A 25,773-nucleotide genomic window follows, 5' to 3' on the forward strand; every position below is an offset into this window, starting at 1 on the left:
AGGGTCTGCCAGTGGCAATGCAGATGTGGAAGAGAGGCAGAGGCCACTGTAGAGAGCAGAATTATGACACTTGGAGACGAGATGTGATGGCTGAAGTGGAAGAAGGATTCACCATTTTAGCTGTTCTAATGTCTGCGGAGTATGTTTAATGGTAGTTGATAAATTTCCCCCTGATATTACATACTCTTTAGATAATACAATAAAATATAAAGAGAAAAGTAAAATTATCCATTGTCCCCAAAATGTAGAGATAGCACAGGCTATGCTCCTATCACCCTGAAATGGAATTTTGAAAAGCAAACCTAAGGATTCCATCGTACCAGGATGCCTGGTCTCATGAATTGCTTTAATAGCTCACCTTTATGCTGAACTTACTAAGTTTTACCAAAACTATAAGCTAAATGATTTATTGAAGTATTATTATTGTTTGTATTATTAAACTAGGTATTAGAAACTAAGACCTCTAGTATGCTAGGCAAGCACTCTACTAATGTCCCAAACCCTCCGTCCCTCCCTCCCTCCCTCCCTCCTTTCCTTCCTTCCTTCCTTCCTTCCTTCTTTCCTTCCTTCCTTCCTTCCCTCCCTCCTGCCTTCTTGATTCAATCCCTCCCTCCCTCCTTCCTTCTTTCCTTCCTTCCTTCTCCTTCCTCTCCTCCCCTCACCCCCCATCTTTTCTTTTCTTCCTCTCTCTTAAATCAAATAAACCGGATTCATGGTCAGGAACTGCCCAAGATAGACTTTCCCCACTGTTAAAGAAAACAAAATGAACAGCAGCAATGACACCCCTCCACATGCCTCATTAGTAACAGATGCTAACCTGCACAGGTAACCCGCCCAGATACTAGGGGATACAGGCAGGTTCCATTTGACCAGTTCCTATGAAATTCCTTAAGTCCTACAGGAAGACAGGCATAGTGGAGATCTCTTTGTCATAGGTCCTAAAGGAGAGCTTATTATTTTTGCTTGAGCTTGTGAGAATTTGAGCACATAATCCTGGAGGGAAAACGTCTGAAATCAAAGAGATGTTTATAAAGCGTATCCAATGCTAGACTTTTCCAAACAGAGACTAGGAAAGAAGAGGATGTGTGTGCGGTGTGTGTGGGGAGAGGGGGCGGCAGGTAAGAGTATTTTTATGTTGAGAGAGAGTAGATTCTGGGGAAGAGAGGAACAGAGAGATTTGGACAAGTTTTGATAAAGGTTCTAGGAATAGAAATTCCAAGGAGAAGGAAGAAGAAATTCAAAGTGGATCAATGTAGCCGTGGTGTCAGGTCACCCTGCCTGGAAGAGATACTCCTACAGGGAAGGTACCAGTCATCCAGACATTATCGAGGTGGTTGGTCTCCAGTTCCCAGTTCTGGAGCCTGCCCATGGAATCCTCTTTCCCTCCGGACATTCTCTGGGACTTTCCTTGGTCATCCCAGCTCCCCATCAGCTCCTAGTACGATTTCCGATGGCCAGGAATAGGAATGGGTTCCACTTCTTGAGAAGCAAAACTGAAATGTTCAGGCGCTTTTAGACATAATGTACAAGGAAGAGAAAAATTTTCCACAGAGGGTTGGGTGGACAGGAGAAGTGGGAAGGAAGGAGGAAGGAGATCATTGCTTAAGTAAAGGGTTTGACAGAAGGTCGAGAAGCACGCCTCTGGGTGTTTGCCACCAAATTCTGAAACCAAATTCCCACGTGTAAACTCCCTCCTCCATTGTCTATCCAGAAGTTTGGGCCTTTTATTATAAAAGTCTAGTGGCTTCTACCAGCCTTGGGTTTGGAGCTGGAATTGCTCTTCAGTTGAGGGGCAAAAGTTTCATCCAAGAGCGGAGTAGGGAGAGAGATTTGGTCCAGGACGGGTGGGGTGGTGATCCACAGGAAGGAATCTGCCACCTGACCAAACACTGTTAGCTCTGGATGCGCTCTGGGAGCAGCTTCCCCGAGGAGGTCCCAAATCGCATCCCCCACCCCTCTTTCCGCTCACTCTGGGGGCTCGGAGCCCGGCGCCAGGGTAGCCCCACCGGTGCGTGGCAGTCCCGAGTTCGCAGAGTCTGAGCTCTGGGCCAACTCTCCAGGAGTTGGGTCGCGCGCGCCGGGCCAATGAGCGCGTCCCGTGGAGGGCTCGGCTCCTCCTGCGCTCGCTGATTGGTCCCGCGAGCCGCGAGGCCCGGCTGGCCGGCCGCAGTTAGGGGCGGTGGCAAGTGCCGAGCGCGAGTGGGAGTGGCGCGCGTGCGGTCCCCGGCACCCCCCTGCCCCTCCTGGCCAAGCTCCCTCCCTCCCTCTCCTCTCTTCCTCCCTCCCTCCCTCCCTCGCTCCCTCCCTGCGCTCTCGGGCTCGGGCCGCGCGCTGGCGGGGCTCTGCATTGCACACTCTGGGGGCGCCGCAGTGTTTGTGGGATGGGGCAGCGGGCTGCCTCTGGCGGCCGGAATCCGCGCGCAGCCGGGGTGAGTAAAAGCGGGCTTCCGGGGAGACGCGGCGGGTGCCAGCCGGCCGGGTCAGCAAGGGGTCTGGGCCAAGCCCGGGAGTGGGGCTCCCGGGTCGCAGCCTGGGCACCCCGGCCGGGGGTGCAGGGAGCCGGGATCGCTGCGCGCCGCCGCCCGGGCAGTCCGGAGCGAGGGGCGTGTGCGCGGCGCCGCCGGAGAGCCCCGGGGTGGCCTGGAAAGGTCAGCGGTGGCCAAGTTCCCGGCTGGAGGCATCTTCGCCGCGAGTCATCCCACCCCTTCCCTTCGCTCAGCCGGGCGTGCATCCATCCACCTGCAACTCCAGCCCGACAGAGTTCCCTGGCGGGCTGGCCGAGGAGTGGCAGCACCCCACAGGTTGCTGCCTGCCGGGGGGCGGCGGCAGTGGCCCGGCTCCCTGGGCCACCCGGAGCCACTGCTGGAGGCGCGGTGCGGTGAGGGCAGCGCCGCCGGGCTGCTAGATCACGCTGGGGCCTTGGACCACCCACCCCGACGACCCCGGGTGGGACCTGTACAGCCTCCTGGGAGGAGGGAATTCGCGTAGGCCGGACTGGGTGATGGTTTTTCTTTTGATAATTTTATTTAACTCTCTGGGAACAGCAGTTGAGTTGATTGATTCATATTTGACTAAGCAATCAATTTCTACCTAAGTCCGTCTATCCGTTGGTCTCTCTGTCTCTGTCTCTCTCTTTCTCTCTCTTCCCACTAGAGTCTCGTCATTTCTTGTCCCTTTTTGCTACCCCTTCTTTCCCCACGTATAGACCCTGCCTTTCACGGTGAGGCCCCAAACTTGATGTTTGGACATGATTTTTGCCAGGCGTGGTCTCATCTTTAGTGTCACAATCAACTTGCTATCCTCTGGCACTCCAAAGACTTGTTTTAATTTGGGGAGGGGGTTGGGGAAGTGGAAACGGATCTTTTATAAGAATAGCCTTGCCATGGCAGAGCCCATGTCAAAAAAAACTTCTCCCTCTGGTCACCTGCTCAAGGTGTGACCTCCAAAATTCAATTTTCTTTGTGGGAGGCAAGGGAGTTTAGATTCTCCAGGGGGAAGCTTATTTCTTGTTGAGTTGAGTTGCAGTAACATATACTGTGTTCTGCACTGCTCTGGCCAGCCATTGCAGATGCCATGATATTATTAGAGCAATTCCCTTAAAGCCATTACATTTTCTTTCCAGTGAGAGGAACTCCAAGTAGCTGTTTAAAATTTCGGATCTGTGCCTTATTTCTCTAGAAGGCACAAATGGTTACTGTATATGTATTCACGTGCACCAAGTTTGCAAAAGATATTTGTGCAATCGTCCATGAAATGGCTTAATGCACATTTATGTTAAACCTATTTAAATGTAAAACATCTATCTGTTTTCAATTTTAGTTTCTACCTCAACCAAAGGCAGCAGCCTGAGACAGAACTTAAAAGAGGTTTCCTTGTTTATACAGAGGTGTACAACACTCTAGTCCTGAGAGCACCCAGTAAGCCTGAAAGCACACAGAGCTGGCTGGAAATTGTGTATTGGTTCCTTCGGTTAAAAATAGTAGAAACCCATCCGAACCAAAAAAGATAGACAGAATTGGTGGGGCTACATTTGGAAGCTGTTGATAGCTTTGTAACAGGAATGTTGTTAGTACAGAATGCGAAAGTGGGCACGTTATAGGCAAGTAATGTCATGTTAAAAAATAAACACACATTGTATCATACTATACTGTTTTCATGGAGCATGGAATCTACTATTAAAGTGAGGAAGCCATATTTTTTCTCACTTCCATTTTACAGATGCAAAAACTGTATCTTTCAGTGACTGATCTGTGAATATCGTAGTTCAAATTCAAGTGGTTTTCAAATCCCTCTCCCCCTTCTCTCCTTCTCTCCCTCCCCTTTTCCTTCCTTCTCTTCCTGCAGAATTAAATCTTTGGTATTGGCCCACTTGTAATTTCTGTTCCCTTTTTTACTGTTTAACCTATACCCTCAAAGATAGTATGTGTCTCTCACAAATTATCTTGCTTTCTGCTTAGTGTCACTTGGCTTCCACCAATGTATGGGCAAATAGAGGTTTTAGAAGAGACTTAACAAGGAACCACTCTGTTTATTGTATTATTTTACTACAGAGTTGTTAAAAGGTACACGTAACCAAAACCCTGAAGAATGGTTTTGTAATAGTAGTGTTTCAGGCAAATCAAATGGCCAGTAGTGGCAGGGTTATTTGAGAAATATGTAAGCTTTATACCATATTAGCAGTAACTCTCCATAAGGTGTATAGTCAATTAACAATGAATTCCTAAGTGATTATTTCCTTAATGCTATTCTTACTTTAGAAAGAATTGACTAAACACGCTTAAACCCAGAACCACTTAGAGGGAGAGGGAAGGAGCATTCATATTTGAAAAGCCCCGAAATCCTTCTTAACTAGTTAGAAAATTGGTAGAAGACATTGATTAAAGAGAAATTATATTATTACTTGCATAGCTAGCAACAAGAAATCTTATAGGTATCTGCCTCTCTGATTATTAAAGGCCCACCATTTGCGGATCTTTCCTTAGAAAGTTATTGCTTATGATATTTATTTGTGACATTGCATAATATTTATTGTCGTACATGGGTTAATTTTTGCTTGCATGAATGTGTGTAGATATTGAACTTACTAGTAGTAAGTCCTGAATAAGCACGTGGGCTTTGGGTTCAAGTCTGGGCCTCTCTTGTACTGTTGGACTTCAGAAAGTGAACCTCTGTGCTTGGTTTACTTTTTTGTGACACGTGAATACACTTATGCAGTTTTTTTATTTATTCGTTCATCAACTATTTAGTGATTTCCTAGTATGTATCAGTTTTATTGTAGGTTATAGGTATACATGGGGAAATTCCTTGCCAATGAGTTTTCCAGGGTAGCACCTGAGATTGAAGCTGTAATGCATGCCAGGTGCTTAGCATGGGACCTGTACTCAGGTCCTTAAAATCATAAATACATTGGGAAAAATTAAAGGCAAGAAGGGAACATTTACAAATAATGAAAAAGGAATACTGAAGGGTTAAGTCATAAAATTGAGCCTATAAAGGGTGAGGGATCATATGCACATAGACCTGAGGGAGCCAAAATAAATTTGAAAAAAGAAATACTTACAAGTGGTTTCTAAAGCACAGTGAAGTGAGAATTGTGGAAGCACTGGGCTTTCCTCATGGAAACATGTCCTCAGAGTTGGAGAGAAATAAATTAGAACGTAAATGATTTTTTTCTTGTTTTTTGCTGAGTAATATTCTTGTGCTCATACTCTCTAAAGCTGTACTCACCTTAGAGGTAATAGATCCAGAAGTGGCAAGTACTCAGGATGTCCCAAGCCTCATTAACAGCCTAGATACAGATAAATCACCAAGACCCAAGACCAGATAGCTCTGACCCAAGTCTGCAGATGACACTTGGCTCCTAGATGACTACACCTCTGGGTGTAGCCACTGTCTCAGTGGCTAGTGTCTTGAGGGGATTGTGTCCAAGAAAGAGTCTTAGGAAGGACCTTGGGGCCATCAAACCAGATCTATATCTTGGAAGCTGATTTATATTCAAAGACAATGGATTATAGCCAAAAATGTTTTATTTTGGAGAAATAATGTATTGCCAAAGGGAGAAAATATGCTTGTTGTAAAAATGTTGCAGAACACATAATTAAAAAAAATCTTTCAAAAAGCCCAATCAAGTAACACATCCCAGTTTTCTCCTCCTTACAATTGTTTATTATGAAAAAGAGGTTTGGCCAAAAGTAAGAAATAAAATGGAGATCAGGAGGCTCTTCTGAGTGGACAAATAGGTGCTTCTAGGAAGTTGTTTGGAGATAGCCTTATTTAACACATCCAAATGTTTACAGACAACAGCAGTTCTTATGCTAAGTAAAGACCAAGTTATGAAGCTGAGCTATGGGAATAACTTAAAAGACAACCTAAGTGGCAAGAAAAATAATAGAAGATTAAAGTGAAAGTGGAAGATTGAAGATAAGTGTACTTGAAAAAAGCAATCTCAAATGCACTTATAACGGATGGTTTTAAATTCTTTTCCATCAGCAGACATCATAACTGGCTGATATCTCTCAACTATTTAAAAAAAAATTGTCCACCAAGTTAAAGTCAATGTTAAGTGAAAAAAAAAGAACGAAAGAAAGGTAAGATATAAAACTTTATATTAGTGTGATACCATTTTAAAAACTGCAGTCAAAAAAAGTCCTCTATCTATTCATCTGTCAATGGAGAGAGCATATTAGAATATTAATAGTGATTCTCTCTGGGTAATATGGGATTACAAGTGGTTTTATGGGTTTTGTTATTCAAATTTCCTACAATGAAAATGTATTACTCTTAGAAGGAAAAAACATTATGAGAAAAAGATCTATCACAACTGTCACTTTCATATGGTTTTATTATAAAGACAGGATCATTTGTTGATGATCCTGTCTTTATAATCTATAATACCTGACAATCTTGAAAAGTTTGTCTGATTTTCTCCCTCTGAATTCTCTTTTTAAAGTGCAGCATGTTAAAATGATTGTGTGTGTGTGTGTGTGTGTGTGTGTGTGTGTGTGTGTGTGTGTGTGTGTGTGCTATTAGGTTGAAGATGATCACCAGTGTTTTTTATAGATAGAACCAGGAACCCTAAAGGTATTAATTTTTTGCCATAGATAATTAGAATATGAAGAAACATAATGAAAATGTAATTAATTGCTTTCTTCTCCCTCTTCCCCTCCCTCTCCCTCTCTTTCTTCTCGCTCCCTCTTCTCTCTCCCTTTCTCTCTTCTCCTCCCCCTCTGCCATGCTGAACTCAGGACCTGAGTGCTGTTGTCCCTTAGCTTATTTTTTGCTTAATGTCTGCCTTTTGGATGAAATCTCACACACTTTCTTTCTGGGCCTGGCTTTAAGCCCTATCCGTATAACTCCACCTCTTGAGTAGCTAGGATTACCGGTGTGAGCCACCTGTGCTCAGCTCTTTCATTCATTTTTGATGGTACTATGATTTGAACTCAGACTCTCCAGCAACTGTTTTATCACTTGAGTCACAACCCTATCCCTTTTTGCTTCAGTTATTTTTCAGGTAGGGTCTTGTACTTTTTCTTTGGCCAGCCTTGGACCATGTTACTCCTAAAGTAGACCTATGTAAGTTGGGTTATAGATGTGCCTCATCATACACAGCTTGTTTGTAGAGACTGGGATTCATTAATTTGTTGTGTAGGATGACCTTGAACCACATACAGTTTCTCCTATGCTTCCCTCACAAAAAGCTGGATTACAGGCCTAAGCCACTGTGTCTGGTCACTAATTGTTTTGTACAATGTAAACCTTATGAGACAGAGAATAAGTCCGTTTCCTTTTCCCTGACAACATAATCCTTTGGCTCCTGGAACAGAGGAATCTACCAGTTAATTCTGATTCAGTGTGCCTAATTCATAAAGTTGAGTACTTTCATAGGTTCACAGATAATTGAAATAAGAAGAGTGCCCATTTTATCCTCTGACACACTTGTATCATTTCCTGGCCTACAGAAGGGATGTGTGCTTATCATCTGGGATCTTCTAGTTTATTGTTAACATTTGTTCTAGTTCCTGCCACTAGGATCCATTTTTCAGTTTATGTTGTTTCTGTGTTTTGGATGAGTGTTTTGTCTATCTCCTTGGCTCTGGATTTTCTCTCTTACAGAATTTGACTTGGGTTCACCACTACCATGTACCCTTGCTTACCACATGTGCCATGTGCAAGGGAGCATTTTATATCCCAAACTATTGGTTATTAGTATTGCAGTTGATTTTTTTTTTGTCAGTCTTAGGGCTTGAACTCGGGACTTGGGCACTGTCCTTGTGCTCTTCAGCTCAATGTGAGCACTCTACTGCTTGAGCCACAGCACCACTTCTCGTTTTCTAGTGGTTTTATTAGAGATAAGAGTCTCACGGACTTTCCTGCCCGGCTTTGAACCGCGATCTTCAGATCTCAGCCTCCTCAGTAGCTAGGATTACAGGCATGAGCCACCGGTGACCAGCCTGTAGCTGAATATTTTAATAGTATGAATATTGGTATACTCCAAAGTTTTATGTTGGAACCTAACCCCTCATTGGTAGTGTTGGTTTTGAATGGAATCAGTACCCTTCTGCAATAGATGGAAGGGAATTTCATGACAGTTCTGCTTTGTGAGGGTAAAAGAGCAATGTGCATCCAAGAGGCAGACATGAGCCTTCACCAGACCCCAGACACTGGCTTTTTTTTAAAATACATTTTTATTGTAAAAATACTGTACAGAGGGGTTATAGTTACATGAGCAAGGTAATGAGTACATTTCATATCAAGCATTGTTACCTCATCCTTTGTTTTTCCCCTACCATCCCTTCCCTCCCACCTCCACAACTATACTCAATGGACAATCCTCAAAGGGCTCAGTTAAGAGTATCTCAGCCCTCAGAAAAAACCCATCAGGTACATTTCAAAGTTTTCTCCAGGCTACTAATTAGGGGTCATTGTTGCGACTGGTTCCCGTGACATTCTCACCCCAATCAAGGTGCTGCAGTAGCTAAGTAGATAACTCAAAGTCAAATTCTAATGCACATAGTTACAAAAAAAGAGAATTTGGGCTGTTAATCATGAAAATAAAAACCTTAAAACTAGAATACATCCATTATTATTTGAAAACAAGAAATTTTCATACAGTACAAACTCAAAGAGTGTAATTTTCTTATCTCCTGTGTATCATTTCTGCCTACTCTACTTTTGTCAAGACGATGAAGAGTAAAATTTAAAAAAGGTTAACAAATATTTGGGTATATTCTGAATAATTATCACACAATGGGTCATTAGGCAAAATAATATTATGCACAAAATCTTTATCTCTGATGAGCCTTTTAGAAGCCTTAGATGTTAGAATTCTTAATCCAGGATTTTCTGACTACTTCTGCTTTGTGTGTATGTGTGTGTGTGTATACATATATATACACACACACACATGTATACATACATGCATACATACCATAGGGGATGAACTCAGATCCTCATGCAGTGTTAGATAATCATTCTACCACTAAGTTATGCTTTACTTACCTTTCAAAGTTATAGCTTACCACAATAAACATCTTTATTCTGAATGACTAAATACCAATACTTTACTAGTTTTGGGGTTGTAGGATCTGGGTGAACGTTTTCAAAACTATATTTCTTCATATGTTTATGCCCTAAAAAGCAGGAGCAATAAAGGTTGCATTATTATATTTTTCCCTTCTTCCATACCACCAGTATAATAAATTAGCAAATGTTTGTATGAAGTTTATTTTCAAGACAACTAGAAATACTTGTTTTTTTATACCATTAAAGCAATTTAGATAATGTATGTAGTTATTTGTACTTAGAATAATAGTATTTATTTTCCTCTGGCTTTTTTTTTTTATCAGCATGACTCTTCAGCTAAAGTACTCCACCTGCTTGTAAGAGGTTTTGTTCATTTTCTATGTGATTAAGCAGTGGAAAGTGAAGGCATAGGGAGGTCTGGCTCTACGGTGTTGTAATCTTTTTCTCCCTGCATGACCTTGGGCAAATCATTTGGTTTCCTCTAGTTTAACTGGCAGGCTGACCTTTAATCAGTTGGTCACTCAGTGTCTGGGGGTCATTTGCCTCGATTATAACATCTTGAAATTCCACTCATTAAACCTCACATTCCCAGAGGAGTAGGATTTAATAAAACAATTTTGATTAATTGAAAGTATAGCATAATTTAGATATACAGACCCAACTAAGTTAATCATATAAGAAGTCCTGGCTTTTGGGATGATAGATCTGTAATGAATAATTTCAAAAATCAAGCACATCTCCTCAGAATTTGTTCTTTTTCACCATACAGAATTTGATTTTTCATGTAGAATACATTTAATTTCTTAGAATTTTTCATAAATCCACTTTCAAGTTTCCTAAAAATATTGCCACTTAAGAATACTGACTTTAGTAGAAGTAACAGTCTACATTTATGTAGTGGTTTTCTGTAGATCAAAGGAATAGTATTAGAAATACATGGTTTTTCTTTTATGTTTCACTTCATAGGATTTTTTCTTTTAACAAACTCTTTTAATTCAGTTTCCCAATCACTCAACCAAGTGAATTCACAGAAACTTTTACGGCAGTGCTGATCAGTCCGTGTTCAGATGGACCCTCGATTAGGAGTGGCCTTTGTCTATTAGCTCAAGATGACAAGCCTTTTTATCCTTCAAGGACTAGTTCAATATCAGCTCTTCAAAAGCTGATTCTCTGATCGCTGTGAATTTCACCTTTACTTATAACTGTATTTTGTACTGACATATACTTTATTGCATCCTAGCTTACTATTTATATAGTGACTTATTTCTTTTGGATGCTGTCCCAAATATATTGTCTAGCACAGACTAAGCTCTGAATACATCTGTTGAATAGAATGACAGTAGAGAAGAGCCATAAAGATCCATGTGGAATCACAACGGATTGTTCACATGGAAAGGTCAGGTTTTGTATTATGTGCCACCTAGCTTTGGCTTCTGCATGTCTAAGAACAGATGAGGACCTCAAGGTGCTTCTCAGAACCTTTCCTTCCTGGGGTCCTAGCAATACCTGCCAGGTATGGAGGGTGTCAGGAAACAGATTCTGAGCCCAGAGGCACCCATGATCTGTGTGACATTCTCATACCATAGTAAAAGTCAGAGAGCATCACAGTACTCAGCAGCACTGGCTTTCTGAAAGAGTCCTTCTAAATGTTTATTTATTATATTTTATTTTATTTATTTTTTGTTGGTCGTGGGGCTTGAACTCTGGGCTTGGACACTTCAGTTCAAGGTGAGCACTCTACTGCTTGAGCTACAGCACCACTTCTGGTTTTCTAATGGTTTATTGGAGATAAGAGTCTTATGGACTTTCCTGCCCGGGCTGGCTTTGAACCATGATCCTCAGATCTCAGCCTCCTGAGTAGCTAGGATTACAGGTGTGAGCCACAAGCGCCCAGCCTAAATTTTTATTTTTAATTGAAAATTCAAAATAGAAAATAGGCATAGGCATTCCTCTTCCCTTTATTCAGCTTTAATTATTCATGAGCAATTTTCTACCACTTTTTTTTTTTTCCGCCATGGCCTATTTTTCTAAGTCACTGAGTAGCTTCCGAGTCACATACATTGAGTATGTTGAATGCATTTTCTCCTTTTAACAGAATAATATAGAGGGTGATAGAAAAAACTTTCTGTATATGGATACAACATACATTGTCTTATGAAACTAAAAATGCTGTCTTCCATAAACCCACCTGTACAGGTGGAAGTGATGTGCACAGGGCTGGCACTTTATAATCAGAGATCACTGTTTATCAAAACTGATTAAAAATGTTGTATTAAGGAGCACTAGATGAGATGTGGTTGGATCAGCATTAATTCCACAGAAGTCTTAGAAATGAGAAGGGTTAAATTCCTCTTAGTCCCAATGTCAATTACTGTTTTAGTTTTTGGTATTGGCATGCCACGCAAGTGAAAACCATCATAACATGAAGGAAATTTTCTCACCAGGCTGTTTAGAAACTCAACTCAACTGTCTAAATGAAAGGCAATGAATTTCACAGATTGGAATAGCATTTTAAAGAAATGTGTTGTATGTAGTGTTACTTTCTTCTTGGTGTGGAAATTATGTAGGAGAGACATTTGCTAGAAGGTGCAATTTTCATCTGGGCCATGCATATTCAAGGAATGTAGGGTGCTATAGCATTTTGTGAGACCTTGCAGGCAAGTTCATTTCCTATAACTCCTGGGCAGTTCTGGCATTTCAATATCCTGAGCTAGATTGGGCATGAGAAATGGGAAAGAGTGCATTGAAAGAGCTAAAGCACCACCTACTTCATAACCAATGTAAGGAAACCATGAGTTGTTTCTGGTCTTATCAAGAGAATCCCTAAACTTAATCAGGAATAAATTTGAGGAGAACCAGAAAGCTCCATCTGTCTTAATAGTGCCAATTTCATTATTAAACCACTCCCTTGGCAAGTCATTGTCTCAACTCTAGAGCCTAGAAGATTAGTATTAAAGACTTCCCTGAGGGAGGGAAGTGCATGCTCATTAATAGATGAATCCAAGCTAGAGGACATGATCAGGCAGGAAGTAAAAGTTGAGAGACGAAGTACAAGCAAGAAGACTGAATGGGACATAGGGGAGGCTACTTCTTGGTGAAATGCAGATGTAAAGATGGATCTTTGCCTTTCTCCTCCTTCTTTCTAACCTCTCATTATGCTCATTGCTGATTTGTCATCATCAATTGTAGGATTTTGGCTAAGCCCAGTTAAATTCTTTGTACTTCAGGTCCTTCATTTGTAAAATGTGCAGCATCAGTACCTCCTGAACAGGATTTACACTGACAACTGCTTTGGGGCATTGCACAAAGGGGAAAAAAATGTGATGGTGAAAGACAAGTATGTTTGGGAAGCAGTGAGTTAAGTAATGTGTTTGTTTTATAAATTATAGGACTTTTCAGAAGTTTGTATGACTGAATGTCCACATTAGGTATCTGCAAGTAAGTAGAGCCATCAGTAAATCCTCAGCCTATCTTACATTGGTACTCATAGGGCTCATCTGGAGGGTCAACTCAAAATATTAGACGAGTTGATGTCTGAGGTCCTACTGCTTTTAAATTCTGGAAAGCTAGTTAGTTTATTTTCCAGCTGCCCCCCTTTCTTCTTACTTAGAAGAAGTATGTTGAGCAAAATCCTTTTGATCATAATTACAGTCTATTAGGAAATCTCTACTTCTACTTTAATAGAGACACATGAGTACAAACATGCAAGCTACAACATTTCTGGCTTACTTTTATATTTTAGATTGCATCGAATCACAAGTGGTCACAAAACAAATAATGAATTTCTTAAGTGCATGTGCATATGCATGCATGCACATACACAGTAGTGAAATTATTGAGACATCTATATTAATAGAGGGAGTAATATTTTAGAGATGAACAATTTGTAAAAGACTTAGACTTTGCTCTGAGCAAAGAATTCTAAGCAAAGCAGTGCAATCATTCTCAGAGCTGTAACAAAGATAAAAAGATGAGTACAGAATCCACATGCAAGTATGTCCCAGTTTTTCCTTTGTCTTCATGTTATCACTTCTCCCCATGTTATCAGCCTTGGGTTTGTGTTTTGTATTTTTTTTTCTATTTGTATTTTGTGTTTGGCTTTTGCCAGATTCCTCCTTGGTCAGATGGGGAGGAATCTGAAATCTGGGCTGTTTCATGGGTGTAGCTGTCCAGGATCGAGCATGGTGGTTCACCCCTGCGTATTGCCTCTGCTTACAAGGGTCCTGAAGGTCAAGTAAATGTGTCGGTCATCTGTGATCCTTTGGGTCATGAAGAGAGAAGAAGAATTCACATTGCCCATTTTTCTTACTTTATCACTGTACTTTGTGAATTCTCTGTGAGTCATCTGTAGTAAGCTATAAGTAATCTTCAACATCTTAAAGTAGGCTATGAGTTTGATTTCCTTTATATGACTTTAAGAAATCATTTATTAGGTGATGCTAGAATATGAAAGCTAAAATCTGATAATATTTCCCTTTTTCAATTAAATTTACATGCTTTATTGTTTCAAATATCTGGTTGTCTATTCTCCTCTTACATTAAAAAAAATCTTTTTGTAGTGATGAGGATTGAAACCAAGGCCTTACATGTGTTAGAGCACATGATCAGGCAGGAAGTAAAAGTTGAGAGACTCTTAAGTATAAGCACATTTTACAAATGCTGGACATTTTACAAATGAAAGACCTGAAGTACAAAGAATTTTTAAGTGGCTTAGCCAAAATCCTGCAATTGATGATGACAAATCAGCAATGAGCATAATGAGAGGTTAGATTGAAGTAGGAGAAAGGCAAAGATTCCCTCATGTCTTCAACTGCTGAACTAACATTCCCAGACTTCTTATTTACAAACTTTTAATAATCTTTGTTGAATTTTGTTATTTGAACTCAAGCTCACCTCTGATGAAATGTAAGTATTCTTACTTAGTTTTTCTAGTCTTGTTTGAAAACCCAAACTAGATCTACCATATGATCCAACTGTCCAACTTCTGAGTATAAAACTGACATATGAAAGAGAAACCTGCATGCCCATGTTTTTGCAAAGTAGCTGAAGTATTTCTTGTGCCTATGTTTAGAAAACTACCAATAGGAAATGTGACACATGTACACATATTGTTCATCTGTGAAGAAGAATGAAATCCTGACATGTGAAGCAAAAAAGGTATAATTGACATTATTGTTAAGTGAGAAATAAATCAGGTACAGAAAAGTGTAATGTGTTCTTTGTAGAGATCAGGAGTGGAGGGGAGATTGGTGGAGGGAACAAGAAGAGTTGAGAAAGGATGGCTGGAATTGATCAGTAATGCTGCTTGCAAATATGGAAATATATTGAGGCCCATTAATATGTACAATTAATACATGTTTGATAAAAGTAAAATTTTATAAGTCAGAGATAATCTAAATTTGATATTTAAATCAGTCAAAATTGCAATTGATTTCATCTGTTTAATTGTATATTCTTTTTTTTTCTTTTTTCTTTTTGTCGGTCATGGGGCTTGAACTCTGGGCTTGGGCACTGTCCCTCAGATCTTCAGCTCAAGGCAAGCACTCTACCGCTTGAACCCCAGCACCACTTCCAGTTTTCTAATGGTTTATTGGAGATAAGAGTCTCATCGACTTTTCTGCCTGGGCTGGCTTTGAACAGTGATTCTCAGATCTCAACCTTCTGGGCAGCTAGGATTACAGGCGTAAGCCACCAGTGCCTGGCTAATTGTATATTCTTTTAAACTCCAAGTTGCACTTTGAAATTTGGTAAATAATTGATAATTATGTTTGCTACTGTAATAAAAACTTTTTGTCATATTGGCTTTCTTCTGAGGTTCCTAACTCCTTGGCTGTCTTGGAGAGGATTATGCACTGCATTGTATGCCAGTTGTGTGTATGTGTGTGTGTGTGTTTTAAAACTAAGCTCTCCTATTTTTAGAAGCTACCTCTTCTATTCCCTATAAAAGAGACTTTAGTTCATCACTCATCACCAGCTCTGTTCGAGTAGATGCTAGGTAGATATCTTATGACCAGAATTTCCCTACTTAGTCAATGTTTACTGAGTAAATGAACAGATTAGTTAATGAGGAGTACTTATTATAATTGCCCCATTTTCATGCCTATAATGTGGTCATTACCTGGTATCCCACACTGCTTTATTTAACAATTAAAAGTAAATATTTGTAATGCAAATGCTTGATGCTAATTACTGTTAATGTTTATTTTCCTGTCTTTAAAGATGTACAGATAAAGCTAAAAGGAGTCTACTAGAAATTTACAGGTTTAACAGAGCTGAATAGATGCATCCAGGTGATTGGTTGTGAATCATAGCAGCTCAGTGAACTTTGGAAGAGACCGGAGTCTTCTCATATAGAACTAAGATGCTCTTTATGGCACTGAACACAAGTGTTGTGAAAGCATTCGGTAGTGTTTCTGGTGGCATGTTACAGCATTTGCCCTATGGAATGCTTAATCATTTTATGGATGAAAGATTCTATATAACCTTCAAGCCATCTTACATGAAAAATAATCTAGTTTCCATTTGATCTGTACTTAATTGCTGATGTGTTATAGGCAAGGCTGTGGATGTGTAGCAAGATTGAGGCTTCCTACCTGTTTTTCAGGCTTACTGACTCTGAGTATTTCTTGTTGAAGACTGGAGGGTGGCAGAGTATCTTAGTTAGTTTGGGCTGCTAAAACAAATTACCTTAGACTGAATGTCTCAAATAACAGACCCTTATTGCTCACAGTTCTGAAGAGTGGGGAGTATAAGTAAGATCAATGTGTTGGTAAATCTGGTGTCTGCTAAGATTTTTTTGATATACGTTCTTGTATCCTCATCTGGAAAATGCAGAGAGAAAGAAGAAACACATTCTTATGTCTCTGTTTATAAAGACACTGATCCCATTCTTGACTACTTGTCTGAAGGCCCAAACCTCAAATACCATCACATTGGGGTTTACAGTTTCAACATATGTGTTTGGATTGGGGGAGGCATTTGGTTTATACCACAAATATACCATTCATTTTTTAGGATAGGAGAGATGAAAGGCTTCTTGCTTATATCTGTTGCACCCTTCTACTTTCTTGGATTCCTAACTAATTTAACTAAGTCATCACCAACATCATTATTTGGAAAAGTGGAGTTGATTTGCTAAAGCACCTGTCTATTTTAATAATACACAGACTGACACAAATAATTCAAATTGTTTGGAGACTTGGCATTGAAATTTATTTTATTTGCTGTAACATTTTCTCAGAATGACAGCCTTGAGATATCCTTTCCCATCCATTTTGAGAAGGTATTTGTGTCATGTTGTCAGTACTTAAGAAGCCATTTTTTAGTGGTGATTTTGGGATTATTCATACTTGAACAGAGATTATAAATTTAAATTTGAAGAGTTTCAAAAATCTGTTAATATAGTCACTTCAGTTAATACTATGTGAATGTTATGTACAATTAACATATCCAAAAATTTGAATGGCCTACTATTTTATATTTACTAATGCAAACAATCAAGGGTCCGAATCCTGCCCAGGAATGTAGAAAGAACATCTAGGATACAGCATCTGCCCTCATGTAACTTGTAATTTACTTCTGTCCCTCTTTCTTCAAATATTTGAGGGTCAACTCTTGCTAACCTCCATCCTCGGTAGAAATACATGACAGAAATAGTTGCAAAAGCCCCTGGGGATAAAGTAGCAACTAAGACTCACAACAATCCCTGTCCTTTATAGGACAGATGGATGGAAAGTAAGGAAATCAGAGACTATGTAACATTTCAGATGGCCATAAATCTATGCAGAAGGAGAGAAAGTATCAGCACTGGACAGGAGTAAGGTGGGAATGTTTAGTTTGATAGTCACAGAAGATAGCATTGTAAAGATATCACTTGAGCACTTGGACCTGGAGTCCTCTGTGGGAAGGGCCTTCTAGAATGTTCCCCAAATAACAATATTAGGATTTAGTCATCTCAAGAAGGTATTGGAACCTTTAAGAGGTGACTCTGTGGGAGAACTTGTTATTGGAAATGTGCATCTGATGGAGATTGTGGGAAATTGGTTTCTGTTTGCACCTGGCCATGAGGTGAATGAGCCTCATCTGCCAGCTGCCACATGTACCTTCTATGATCTAACTATTTCACTGGAGGCCCAAAGCAATGGGTTAATTGGTCCTGAAACATCCAAAATTGTGTCAAAATAGATCTTTCCTTCTCACATGTTGATTATATCAGATATTTTTTATAGTAACAGAAAGTTGACTAGTACACCTTCCAGGCAGAAATGCAAAGGTGCTGTAGTAACCCCTTGTCAGTGGACCAGTAGCAGAATGGAGTAAATTCTAGAGAGAAAGTGAAAGTTCTAAGATGCAAAGGTAGGTTCTCTGTCCCTACTGCATGGATTTAGAGGCTGTCTCTGTCTCTCTTTCATAAGTTGGGAGCTGTTGTAAGATTTTCAATGGAGGAATGACCAGATTAATATCTGATTTAAAACTTCACTGTCAGCTATGAGACTAAGTAGTAAGGGAGAAAGGTTGGAAGAAGGGAGACTATGCGGTTGTTGAATTAATTCAGATGATTAATTCAGCCCTGCTGGAAAAAAGGGAATCCTTAGACTATTTTGGAAAGAGAGTAAGATGAGAGTAAGAGAGGAGCAATATAGAAGGATAAGATATAGGACATGATGAGACAGCAGTTGTAAAGTGATTCTAGTGTTTGTGACCTGATAGGCTGAAGGGTGGGGTTGTCACGGGGACAAAAAGAATGAGAAGGAGCAGATTTGGAAAGGATAAAATACCCCTCGCCTACTAGATATCAAGTGTTAATTAGGTTTCCAATGAGGATGTGGAATAGAGCATTAGGAACATAAGGAGGAATTGTGGAAGAAAGAGAGATCTGGGCTGAGTTTTGGGAGCTTCATAATCTGTAAAGGCAATGAGATGGAGAAAATCCACAAAAGAAGAGAGTCAATCTTCAGGTCAGACAGAGGGAAACTGTGAGATTTAAACTAGTTCTTGCAGATGGTTTGAGCTGGAGGGATAGACATTGATAGGCAAGTGTTTTGTTTTAAAGCTTCTAGAAAGGGGTGACACTGTTCAAAAAGAAATGTACTCATCTGACTTATGTTACCGTAATTCCTCTGTATATCACCTTTACAATAAAAAATTTTAAAGAAGCTTCTAGAATTAAACACACTACAGTTCCTTATGGGAAAGGTAGAAGAGGAAAGCATTCCAAGGTCATATTTGAATTCTAGCATATGTGAAAAGGGTGTGGCATGGGAGTCTCTGCTTGGTCATTTTCCTGGGATCATGAAAATGCAAGTGGTAGAAGCTTGGGTCCTATTAAAATCTTGAGCATTTCTCCAACATTTTGCTAACAGCTTTTCCTTTTTATCCTTGCAGCTGGTGCAGTCTTCTATTTTGTAGTAACTTGAAACTGACATGTGGGGAATTTTAAGTACGTATGTTATCAAAACAGATGTTTCACAGTCTTTATAGACTATCAGGAGGTCATCTAATCTTTCAGAAGGCAGTCTGGAATTTGAATTTAGTTCCTCTCATAATTTCATGTTCTCCAAAGTGACTATGTGGAAAGTTTTAAAATTTATTAGCAACTTTCTTTTGTTCTTAGTTCTTAGAGGCATAGCAATTTCAGTACACCTGAAAAAATTATATGCTATGTTACCTAGAGGCAGATTATTGAATAACTTGGCTAGCTTGGTGATAAATCTAAGGCACATAAGCATTTTAATGGTCTACTTCCAACTCTGGACTCATATTATTTTTTAAAAAGGACCAAGAAGAATCTCTACATTTATTTTTTTAATGCAAAGTGACAATTAAAGCCAAAATGAACTCTGTAAGAGAATACTGAAGATATTTCTAGAACAGAGAAATTGGCTTCTTGTCTCTTTCTCCCTTTACCTTTTAATAAGATCTATATAAGAATCAAGTCTTGTTTCCATTCTGTATAACAGTTTTTTTTTGTGTGTGAAATTGTGGAAACATTTGGCAAATCTCCCTAAAGAAGATAAGAGAAGGAGAGGGTAACAATGCTCAATAGGAAATGTACTCTACGTTGCTCATGTAACTGTAACCCCTCTGTACAGTACTTTTATAATAAAAATGTATAAAAATAGATAAATAAAAAGAAAATAAGAGAAAATTAGTTGTCTCTGCTTATTTTTTTAAGGCATGCCATCCCCATCCCCCCAAAAAAGACAAAGACCAAACCAGTAGCAACAACAACAATATAGTGTTCATTGTTTGGGGATGACCAAAGTGGAATTCTACATTCCCATTTTTCCTTTGAGCTTTGGGGTGGAATACAGTACAAACTCAAAAGGATTTGCCCATTTGTCTGCATACATTGGGTCCTTCTTACAGGTGTTGGCTGGAGAGCATTGTCCAGTAGAACTTTCTATTTCTCTTCTTGGGGACAGAAATATTTTACATGTGTACTGGCCAATATGTTAACCACTAACCACTTATGATTTCAGAGTGCTTGAGATATTGCCTAGTGCAATTGAATTAGGCTTTACATTTATTTCATTTTAATTGATTAAAATTTATGCAGCCACATGTGGCTGGTGTCTGCTGTATGACAGTGACAATGCAGCCTAAGTTGACAGCTCATCTTGGGGCCTGCCTGGTGCATGCTGTGAGCAGATGCCTGCAGCTGCCCTGCCATCCTGCTGAGTGTCCACAAGCAGATTGTTCATGTAGGGACATGGCCTACTTGGTTACTTTTAGCATTGGATGTTATACAGGAAATATACCCTCTTGTTCTCATTTGTATTTACTGAGTTGGGTCTCAGAGGTGTTGGCTGGACTGGTATCCACAGCGGTGAGCAGCAAGCAGGTCATGTGGGGAGAAGGAATGATGTTCAATGAGCTGAGGTCATTGTTGTGATTTTCACACAGATACTGAAAAGTAGTCCATTTGAGTATTACCCATTGAGAAAGAACCATCTTGGGGAGATTTAAGAGCTAATGTTGAGAAACAATCATTTTATTAGTGTCTTGAAAGTAGGAATTCTGTCAAGGACCCAATTTAATACTTTAAGGAGGGCTGCAGATTTATAAGGGATACTCTTCAGAAGTTATTTGTTTCTTAAATTTAAGGGAGGATTATTGGGAGCCTACTATGTGCCTTAACCTAAATATAGAAGGTGCGTGTGTGTGTGTGTGTGTGTGTGTGTGTGTGTGTGTGTGTGTGTGTGTGTTGGTGTGTTCCGATGGGATGAGTGTCATTAAAGAGAGGAAGGAATTGCATAGGAGATAATGAAGGTTGAGGTTTTGATCAGGACACAATGAGCACAAGCTTAGAATTCTCAAATGAAACACTGGTGTTATGAGTGAGTCAATAAAACTGTACCCTGTGTCATGGTGGATGTCGAGGATGGAAGTCTTGTGCCTCTGGCTCAGTTTTCATTTCTGAAGAGATCATCTTACTGCTGCTATGCTGACCATCTGCCTTCAGGATCACAAGCCATCCATCCCATCAGAGTTTTCTAATGAAAGTGTTTAAAAAGACCTGTTGACTGATATTTCTGTGGTCATTTTGATACTCATTTGACCCATAAAACTAAATGGAGCCTATGTGCCCAGGACTATGCTTCACCTAAATGAGGAGGAAAATGTGTCTATGAAAGAAGAAAACTAACAATAAAAAACACTATGATATGGATCCCTAATGTGCACTGCAAATAGTAAATGGCATGCCTGATAGTTGTCATCCAACGAAGGAAGAGCTGTCAGGTGGAAAGGGTATGAGGCTTCCTCTCTGGGTTCCGAAAGGCAAAACGGGTGATGTTTTCTTTAATTAATGAAATGGTTTGTGAAGACCTATTTATGAAGTATACTCTGGGGAAGAAGAGTGAACTAGGAGTGGAGAATGAAGGACATGGACACAGAAGAGACTACAACTTCCAATGAGGATCATTTCATTTCAAGGAGAAAGTTCAAAAAACAGACCCTTGTGAGGTTATTTCTCCACCCTAGATGTTCATGGAGATTGTATGTACTACTGGGAGAGTCTGGTAGAGTTGGTCAGGTAGAGTAGGAGTAAGCCAAATCAAGCTGTCTGCTTCCTTTTGTAAGTAAAGTTTTATTAGAGCATAGACGTGCTCATTTGGTTAAGTATTACACATGACTGCTTGGTCCTTACAGTGGTCAGATGATCATCCGTTGTCATGACAGGGACTGCACAGCCCACACAAAACCTGAAATATTTCTCATCCAGCATTTACAGAAAAAGATTGCTGAGCCCTAAAAAGGATTGAATCCAGTGATATATGGAGCGTTCTTTCCACTACTTTGAATGTAAGGAATTCAACAATGAAGTAAGACTGGAACCTTGTGGAAGTCTGAAAAAGGTTTCTTGCAGGAGATGGCTTTTCATGTCATTTGGGTCTTGTAGGAAACATGTGCTGGTCCTGGAGGAGGTGGCCATTGAATAAAGCCCATCTAGGCAATCCCCATCCTCAAAGGATAAAGTCATTGGTACTTGAATACAGTCTATGGGCTTATTCCTACTCATTCATTGTTCATTCATTCATTCATCCATCCATCCATTCATCCATTCATTGTGCCTCCAGCATATTGCCAGTGTATATAGGCAGTAAATGAAGTCATTACTTTGCCTGCTTATGGTGCAGTAAGCACATGAGCTATTGGCATTTCAATAAGAACTTTGCAAGTATGGAAATGCTCCTTAAGTTCAATGTTTATAATTGTGTTTTATGGAGTTGTTTTATTTTTAAGTACAATCATCACACCTAGGCACAACTTCAAATTTATTCACATCTTCAGCTTAATTGTAGGGTGTAAGAAATGATTGCTCCAAAATGGAAACCTCACTGTATTTGCAAGTGATGTCACTTGCAGTACTAAGTTAGGCTGTGCATTACTATTCATGCCTTTTTAATTGATTAGCCTTTAAGGCTTCTGAAAGCCTTTAAAAGTTGTTTTGTCAACATTAGACCAGCTGCTATGTAATTATGGTAGCTCTTCTTGCAGTTAAATTCTTTTAATAACGTGTTCAATCTGCCAATGCCAAAGTGCTTTGAACCTGTGAAATATACTATAGAGAGCTTTTGTTTTTACTTACAGATGGTCGGTGCTGTTTTCTGGACTACCCTGTAGAATCTTCACAGAAATTTTAAAGATGAATTACTTCCAAATGGGAGGCAAATGAATTTGAACATCAGGTTTCTCCTCCTTTCTCCCCCTGTAAAAATTGTTCATATGTGACTTGAATTTTGAACTTGACTCCTAACAACCTAAATATACTCATTAAAAAAAAATACCTCCACCCTGAAACATTTCTAAGGCTCTTTTCATGGGCTCTTCAGTTTGTAAATCAAAATTTTCTGACAGCCCATGACTAATGGTGGAAGTGGTGGGGGCTTGTGGTGAGGATTGCTGCTTTAATGAAGAATTTCACAGGGTAGTTCTACCTTCTGTGTTGATAGCTAAAGCTTTCCTTAGAAAATCAAATTAGAACTTAGTGGCTAGTTGTGTTCTTTTCTTTCTAATTAATTATTTATTTTGTTTATTGTTGCAGTACCAGTATTCGAACTCAGGGATTTGTACTTGTTTGATTTACTTACTTGGCTGGTGTCCTACCATTTGAATCACACCACCAATTCTAGTTTTTGACGATCATTTTGGAGGTGGAGTGTTATGGATTCTTTGGACAGGCTTTGAACCTCAGTCCTCTCGGATTTCAGCCTCTTGAAAGTAGCTAGGTTTACAGGCATGAGCCACTGGCTATATTTTGATGTTTTTTTTTTTTTTTTTTTTTTTTTTTTGTGGGAGGGTTCTGGTCCTGAACTCTGGGCCTGGGCACTGTCCCTCAGCTCTTCAGCTCAAGGCTAGCACTCTACCACTTGAGCCACAACGCCACTTCCGGCTTTTTTCTTTTTGCTTATATGATGCTGAGGAATCGAACCCAGGGCCTCAGGCATGCAAGCCAAGCGCTCTACCACTGAGCCACCTTCCCAGCTCCTATTTTGCTGTTTTTAAAGTTAGCTTTATACTCAAGTCTGGTGTGACAAAGGTATAACTAAGGCCTAAAGCCTGGATCAGAAAGATCCAAACAGTATGAGTCTTCTCCCATATGTGCCCATAACACCCTTCACCACCACTTGGGAAGCACCTCAAGGACACTGGCGGTGGTGGATAAGGCAGGGAAGAGATGACAGTGGTAAGGATAGTGCTGATATGAAGTTGCCCCTGGTAAGCTCAGACCATTTTTGTAATTTCTTCCCTATTCATTTAAACCACTTAACACAGAGATGTAGAGCATCAATCTCTGTTAGAACAAAAGTCTAGACAAGCCTACAGTGGCTTTATAGGGTACTTTGATTCTATTTGCATTAAAAAATGCATCACTGTGTTAGTGGAAAACCACAAGGTGAATCTCAAGTATCTATGCTAACCCTTTTTCTCCACCTTGCAGCGTGAGGGGTTTGGGAGTGCAATTGACCTTTTACTTTTTGAAAATGCCAATCTGCTTCAGGCATCAGTAGAAGTACAAGAATATTAATGACCTGAAAAATCTGGAGAACCAGGTAACCTTGACAAGCGTTTAATGCACAATTGGACCTCCTCTGCCCACTCACAATATGCAGATGTGTTTGCCTTGCCAGCTCCTGAACCCTGCAAATTGGGGCGTTTAGGGATCTTGAAGAACCATGGACTTCATGGGTCTTTAGAGTGCTTGGGTGTTAAGAAATTGACACTGACACACTGTTATCCAGAGAGTTAGCATTTATTTAATTAAAAGTTATACCTAATTAATTAAATTTCTTCCCATGAGGCAAAACTTGTTCCTGGTAAGTAGCTTAATCTTCTCAAAGTTATATCAAATATTAATGCAAAGTGTTTTAATATTGAAGGCAAGTAGAATAGTCTACCAACATGTGCCCAAGAAAAGTACAATGAATTTCAGTATTCTTTGTTTAAATATTAACCTACTATGATTAATTAAACCTGCTATGATTGTTATACAATTTTAGGTGACATCACATTTTGCTAAGGAATATGTTTAGTGGATGTGATAGGAATTAAATCTGTCTCAAGTATCAATAATAATTACTTCCATGAGACTTAGTCTTCTAATTATAAACACACAAACATGAGCATTTTGTACTTTATCAAAGTCTTACATATAATTTTAGACAATTACAAACTTTCAAAATTTCCGTTAGATTGTTACTCTCCCACAGTAATCTCATATTACCTTGAGATTGCACTGAATCATCTGGTGCTAGGGAAGACTTGGCAGTTATAGAACCACATTCAGCAAGACAAGAACTTGAGAGGTCTTTGCCTCTCAGACCTGTCACCCCTCTTAGTCTCTGATATTTGAAGGTACATATTTTTATTTCCCTTATCTAGTAGATTTCCCTTATCTAGATTCTTCATTATTAGCAACAGTTAACTCACTTCAACTTAATAAAATTAGTTTAAAAGTATTATCTTGTGTGTGAAGCAGAATGTCTCCTTTGTGTGGATTGCTCTTTGCATTCTGGATCTGTATGATTCGCTAGGAGTAAATGTTTATGGTGAGAGACTGACTGTCTGGATCACTCCTTTCTTATATTATTATGTGTACAATAATGGAAGGAAGAGAGATTGTGAAGTTGTTGGACAGACAGGGCTCTAGCAAAGATCAGCATCCAATATTCCTCTCTTATACATGTATTTTAAATAAACAAACAAAAACCCTCTTAGCTTGAGTGGGCTCTATGGGCTCAAATGCTCAAATGGTTGATCTGGTGTTCTCTCCAGTTCCAGATACAACAGTCCTGGGGAAGGGAGCTCATTGGCCTAGCTGGGGAGAGATGTCAACATGGTCCAATCAGCTGTGGCTGGCAGTAGGAGTATATTGTACTAGCCTGTCATTGGTGGTCCCTTTCCTTCATATCTTAGAATGAGAGCCATTTTGGTCTGGAGAAGCTTGATATATGAGCTATTTCCTTATCCATGAGTGAATATGTCATCTCTTTCTTCCCAGCCATGATTACCTGACCTCATCCAAATTTTTTCTTTTGTTCCCATGACCAACACCCTCCACGTCATTTTTTTTTCACGGTTTGGTAAGAATTTGGGAATTAGAACAAATCTCCTCTGACTTTTTTCTCTTGGTATCATCTTCCTTATTGCAGTGGGAAGTGGCAGATTAGAAGAAGGTGAAAAGGTGAACAGTTCAAGTTCGTTGTCTGCTTTTTGGCAATGATGACCTTTTCTAAAGGCTAAATG

General features: G+C 39.7%; 1 protein-coding gene across 1 annotated transcript in view; it reads left to right on the forward strand.

Moving 5' to 3' along the window:
* The first annotated feature begins 2,313 nt into the window (after positions 1–2,313).
* The window catches only part of Lypd6 (LY6/PLAUR domain containing 6), a 128,417-nt gene continuing 104,957 nt past the window's right edge, over positions 2,314–25,773 (forward strand). The window contains exon 1 of the mRNA XM_042683568.1: positions 2,314–2,429. The gene's annotated coding sequence lies outside the window, so the exon portion shown is untranslated. The remainder of the gene's footprint in view (positions 2,430–25,773) is intronic.

This window comes from Dipodomys spectabilis, unplaced genomic scaffold, assembly GCF_019054845.1.
Source record: "Dipodomys spectabilis isolate Male_0828 unplaced genomic scaffold, ASM1905484v1 ptg000081l, whole genome shotgun sequence".
Lineage (NCBI taxonomy): Eukaryota > Metazoa > Chordata > Mammalia > Rodentia > Heteromyidae > Dipodomys > Dipodomys spectabilis.